The 6,063-nt window shown below is 36.9% G+C and overlaps 1 long non-coding RNA gene across 5 annotated transcripts in view; it reads left to right on the top strand.

The window, feature by feature from the left end:
- The first annotated feature begins 542 nt into the window (after positions 1-542).
- Positions 543-6,063, top strand: part of LOC106170681 (uncharacterized) — a 170,113-nt gene continuing 164,592 nt past the window's right edge. Inside the window, exons 1-3 of one of the 5 annotated variants that reach the window (XR_015334442.1) lie at positions 543-674; positions 4,325-4,502; positions 4,789-4,843. This is a non-coding gene — a long non-coding RNA (uncharacterized LOC106170681). Of the gene's footprint in view, positions 675-1,275; positions 1,946-4,324; positions 4,503-4,788; positions 4,844-6,063 lie in introns of those variants that run through there. The other 4 variants (XR_015334444.1, XR_015334443.1, XR_015334441.1 and 1 more) reach the window with 4 other exon arrangements.

The following is a 6,063-nucleotide window of genomic DNA, read 5'->3' as shown; positions in this document are numbered from 1 at the left end:
GCCAGAGATCGCAAAGTCATGTTGAATTGAACGGTTTCTTATTTTTAGGGTTTCAGAGCTTTATCCCGGCAGTTACATGTAACAATAATTCCTTTGACATTGGCACTGCGGCACATCTTTCGCATAAATAGGCCTAAATAAATCAATCAAAAGATATAATAATCCGTTCCTTATTGCTTCTCTTTACCAGGAGGTCTCTTTAATATCTTGTTGTATTCTAAATTTTTTTGAATATTCATTCGTTCTCAATTTTTCAAATATTCTGTGTTATTTCACATGTTAGGCCTACACGCGGCCCCCAGGTTGGTTTCTTTGCGGACTGTTTATTCGAGCATAAAGGAGTTTTTTTTTGCTCTTAAAATTACTTTGGATTTTCAAATAGGCCTAGGCAAAATTAATAAATAACAATGCAGTTCTTAAAAAAAAATATGCGCAAATGAGCTCCGACGAAGCAGAAGCGCGAAAGTCCGCTGAAAGGCAGGTGCAAGGTAAAAACACAATCACGGTTGAGACACCGAGGCGTCTTTGGCTAACCTCGCGTCAGGACCGATAATTTACGAGATTTAAAACGTGCTTGTTTTGTGCACTCATCTCACCCAGTTAGTCTACCGGCCGTGCCTGGTGTGGGGGCCAGAAGGAACGGCAAACTTGGGTGTAGACGACAGTAGTGTAACGTAAGTTTACGCACTATCACTGTGTTTTCTCTACACTTAGCCTAGGCCTAGATCTAACAGTGACAGCAGCATGTAACCTTGTAAGTTAGGGAGCGTCTCGATAGTCCGAAGGTTCATTGGTCCGAAAAGTGGTAACATTTTCATCGATTTTTTAATCAAGGGTTCATTGGTCCGAAGGTTCTATAGTGAATATTCGGACCAATGAACCTTCGGACTATTGAACCTTAGGACTATTAATTGCTACGGCCGTAAGTTACAGGGTGTGTCTACAGTCACGGCTTACCACGTGGGTGCGCTGAATTTGATGTTCCTTTTCTGTAGTGATTACATATCATATTTTTGTGCCATTATGTGCATGATTTCTGGCAATAGTGCTGTCTTGATAAATTAGATTACACCGTTATATCTTTTAATTAATTTTTTATGTAAGTTTAATAGAAAAATCGCATTCTTTACACTAGTATACGACTTCTACAAGTTAAAACAGATCTTCTGGGACAGTAAGTGTTTTACTGTGTTAGTGCAGCTAGCTAGCTAGATCACCTCTGATGCATTCTAAATTTACATATAAGTGCAGATAGTCAAGATCACCTCTAATTCAGTCTATATTTGCATAAGTGAACAGTTAGTTATTGGAGGGTCAGAGGTCCAGCTAGATGAGATGACAGGTACCTGGACTTCATGTTGTCTACCTGACACTGTGTGAACAGTTAGTTGTTTGGAGGGTCAGAGGTCCAGCTAGATGAGATGACAGGTACCTGGACTTCATGTTGTCTACCTGACACTGTGTGAACAGTTAGTTGTTGGAGGGTCAGAGGTCCAGCTAGATGAGATGACAGGTACCTGGACTTCATGTTGTCTACCTGACACTGTGTGAACAGTTAGTTGTTGGAGGGTCAGAGGTCCAGCTAGATGAGATGACAGGTACCTGGACTTCATGTTGTCTACCTGACACTGTGTGAACAGTTAGTTGTTTGGAGGGTCAGAGGTCCAGCTAGATGAGATGACAGGTACCTGGACTTCATGTTGTCTACCTGACACTGTGTGAACAGTTAGTTGTTGGAGGGTCAGAGGTCCAGCTAGATGAGATGACAGGTACCTGGACTTCATGTTGTCTACCTGACACTGTGTGACCAGTTAGTTGTTGGAGGGTCAGAGGTCCAGCTAGATGAGATGACAGGTACATGGACTTCATGCTGTCTACCTGACACTGTGTGTAATGGGAAAATTCTGATGCTACTTGCACTCATGAAGAAGTAGCCACATAATGGGTAACCTAGGTTATATTGTAATGTATCATTATCTTAGGCTATGTAAGAAACAGATATATTGCTTATCCTTGATAGGACACAGATAGAAATTCTTTGGTTTATCAGTGTTGAACTATTCTTTGCCACGCCTTACTAGGAACAATGTACCGTACATCTGAGGATGGCCACATTAGTCGACAGACACTTCCATAGACTTGTCCTTCAAGAAATGGACGCCTTCAAGAAAAATTGACGCAAGCTGGAAGTATGTGTTTTTTTGCAATGTTTTTCCTGTCATGTCCTTGTAAACACAGTGTTGTGAAGTAAAAAGAAGCATCTAAGACAAAGAATCAAACGCAGCATTCACATGCTTGCTTGCGATGCGTTCAGTACACTTTGTTTACATTAACTAGTCGAGGTCAGAAATGTACAGTGTTTTTCTGTCTAATTATGCAGTTTTAATTTTGATAAGTGAATTTTGATTCTTTTATCTACATGTTCATTTTCTGAACATTTATATAAACTACGAAATATTTCCTATCGGAAAATCACCCAGCAGCTTTCCAAGTACAAGTGAGTGTTGTAATGACGCACTTCCGGTTTTCGTCGAGATCTTGAAGGGATTAACATCACGGTTTGCTGCACATTTAAAGCGTTCCATCTCATAATATACGCAACCGCTTGGATTGAAATTTACAACACTTATTCTTCAGATGATATTACACCTATGTCATACAGTGTAATTTGTGAAATCTTTGAGACGGTGGAGAATATATATATATATAACTCGTGCTTTATTTCAATGTTCAGTTCAGTTAACAATTTGCCATTCACAGCTGTCATGTCGGTACAGCAAATTAGCAAGTCAGCATATCAGCAAGTCAGCAAGGTACATAATCTAGGAAAGAAAACAATAAATAAATAAAATAAATTAATAAATAAAGGAAACTATATAAATACTTATACATGTGCATCTGAACATTTAAATTACATACATCAAATACATACAGTAACTGTATAATACTAGATATACTGAACATTACAGTAAGTTGGCTGTATATAGCGAGACTTGAATCTGTTATATATATTCAATGAGCACAAATAATATGAAATTTAATTTATAGTGCAATTACCCTAATATAATTTTAATTAAAACATTAAATACTGAATTACAGCAAGGCTATACAGTTGACAATTATACCAATGCGTTCTCGTTTTTTACATTTACTGTATTTCATACTAGTGGCCACACCCTACCAGGTTCTCTAGCTAATGTACCAATTTTTTACCTTTATTATTTACACAGACAACTGATAAATACGCTATGCAAATATATTTTGATAAACACTTGCATTATGATTTCTCCGTACAACTGTAACAATACACCATACAGCGGTGGAAATAACGGTAAAATGCAGGAGAGACCATTCTTGTAGCGTTATGACTCGGTTACATTCAATACAGGGGCGCTACTCTCGCAAGTCATGAAAACTACTCACACCTTGTATATCTAAAACAAGGAATCTAGCACTTACACCTTGTATATCTAAAGCAAGGAATCTGGCACTTACAATTTGAGAGCCTTAGCTATCATACGTTTTCTACAGTGCCCATTCAAATTTGAAAAAGAGCAATTTTCCGTCAATTTCTTGAAGGGCAAGTCTGTGCAATTGTATTTGTATTATTAGATTCAGAGAACTTAGAGTGGAGAAAAGAAAAATTGTTTTTGGCAGTGCATTTTGTGACTACTTTAATGTCTTCATTAGTTTTAGTCCCAAAGGCTTGACTTTGAGGTGTGGTGTTGAGTCACACTATGCACGAGTTTATAGGTTTTTTTTTTTTTTTTTTGTCTGGCACCCCCACTGAAGCTGCTAAACGATAATTAATTACCCCCTCGCAGCTTCAGTAGGCATCCCATACATCTTAGATTGCAATTTAGCTAGAATTCCGTGGAGATAGATTGATCCACAGTTAGTACAATAAAGTCTGGGAATGGTCCCTTAGTCACAATTAGAAGGAGAAGTAGGTTCTTTATTTTGATAGTTCTGCTGTAGAATTGGTATAGGTATGCATTTCCCTTAATTAGCAAAAAAACTCTGGGTAGTGGTGATATGTTGATTATACTGTTCTTAATTTTGTTAAAAAATATGAGGTCAAAGATGGAATGTCTGTACTGTAGAGTTCATTTCAGATTATTTTTTATTTGAAAAGGTAGTTTCTCAACTGGCCTAGCTGAACCTATCCTACTGTCAGGTGTCACAGTGCCAGGTGTTTTACCATCAGATGTCACATTGCCAAGTGTCAGACTGTCAGGTGTCACAGTGCCAGGTGTCATCCTGTCAGCTGTCTAACAGTCTTGTATAAAATGTCAGTTCCTTCAAAAATTGCTTCTCTTTCCAGGTTTTCTTTGTGTATGACATGATGACATTGTGGCTTCTAGATGAACAGAATCCAGCTGCGTGGCTTTAAAGTGAACAGGAACAGACACCAGCAGGAGCATCCCTTTGTCACTGTCCTGTACAAAAGGATAAAGTTTTAGGATAAATGGAGTGTGAAGAGTCAAAAACAGAAAACCATGGTAACAGGAAATTGCATGGTCTTCTTCAAGTTTCTCCATGAATAAAAACTCCAGTTTTACTTTTTGTGTTTCTTTTGGGTTTAATTAAGTAATTTTTTTATCAGTAACAGTTATTTCCAGCTTCCGATCCCTCACATTATTTATCATAAAAATGAACTTCAACCTAAGTTACAGTCAACTGATGTGCTGATCTCAGATTTTACTGCTGTAAGGCTTTATTTTTGGAAATTTCACAAATATTGAAGCAGATTAGGCATAGTTCACATTGTTATAATTTTTTTTTCAGTATGGAAATAGTGCCATTCTCTGAAGTCTAAGCTGTCACCAGTAGCCCCCACAAAGTAAGTACATTTTAAATCTGTTACAGTCCAGTCACCAAATTAGGTGTTTCATTTGCCAGCTAGTACACCATGATTTGGAATTTTGTTTACAACTGGTTTCTTCAGTTATAAAGGGATAACAACTGTTCGTTTTGGTCAAAAATGGGAATTTCCTGGAGTAAACGACAACTTTCCATACTTACCTATGGTTAATGAATCCATTTCTTCATTCAAAGTTAGTCCATGTCTTTTTTTCTTAATATTTTACGTATTTGAAGGCGGTATAGCCATCTATGAAGGACCAAGTGGTCTAATGGCAAGCAAAGATTCCAGAATAATTGCAATAGCCGCTGTTTTAAAATGCAATTTTAAATTATATTTCTATGAGTTGTTTCAGTGAATTTATTGTAAAATATGAATCTTATAAGGACTGTTGTTATCCCTTTAAGATAAAGTGTGTCCTGTAACAAAACCACTGTGCCCAGTCAGCCACTTGTGGTCATAAAGGTGTCTGGAGATGTCACCAGAAGACTTCCAGCATGGCTTTAACTCCATAGAAACTTCCCCTGGTACCAATTGATGAGGGGTTCACTGTAGTTGATGTATTCAAGACATTTGTTTGCAAATATCACTTATATGCATATTCATATTCCTGTTAGCTATAACCTTAGCAGCTATTTTATAATCAATATTTGTAAGTGATAGACCATGCCAGGTTTTTTAAAACACATTTCTAGGTAATTCTGCTTTTGGTATCAGTTGTCAGCCCTTTTCTTTATGATTAGAATAAGAAAGTTGGCCTTTAAGTAGACCCTCAAGATTTGCAGATCTAAATACAATCTTTTTAGAATATAGCTCACTATAATACTGATTTATCACCTGTTGAATTTTTGTTTGTTCTGTTATAACTCCGTTTTCTGATGATTTAAGGGCAATTATACACTTGTTTTTTGCTCTTGCATTCTCCAAATTAAAAAAAAAATACATGGTACTCCTTTTACCTTTTTCATACCACTGGACTTTATCTTATTATTGCATCCTATCTGCTGTTTTAAGATATTCATAGTTCAATTTGCATCTATTTAACTCATTTCTATACTCTGTATTTGTAGGATCAGTACAGCTAGTATAGCTTGCAAGCTTCATTTAATTTCATATGTGTCTCTTTTACATTATTCCTTTTTATATGAAGTCAGTTTTTTGTCAAGTATGGAAAAGTCGTTCACTTGCATGTTAAGGTA

The sequence above is a fragment of the Lingula anatina genome, chromosome 5 (genome assembly GCF_051362555.1).
Source record: "Lingula anatina isolate TDL-2025a chromosome 5, LinAna3.0, whole genome shotgun sequence".
NCBI classification, from domain to species: domain Eukaryota; kingdom Metazoa; phylum Brachiopoda; class Lingulata; order Lingulida; family Lingulidae; genus Lingula; species Lingula anatina.
Note: the sequence above shows the minus strand (reverse complement) of the source record. Positions and strands in the feature narration are given on the sequence as shown.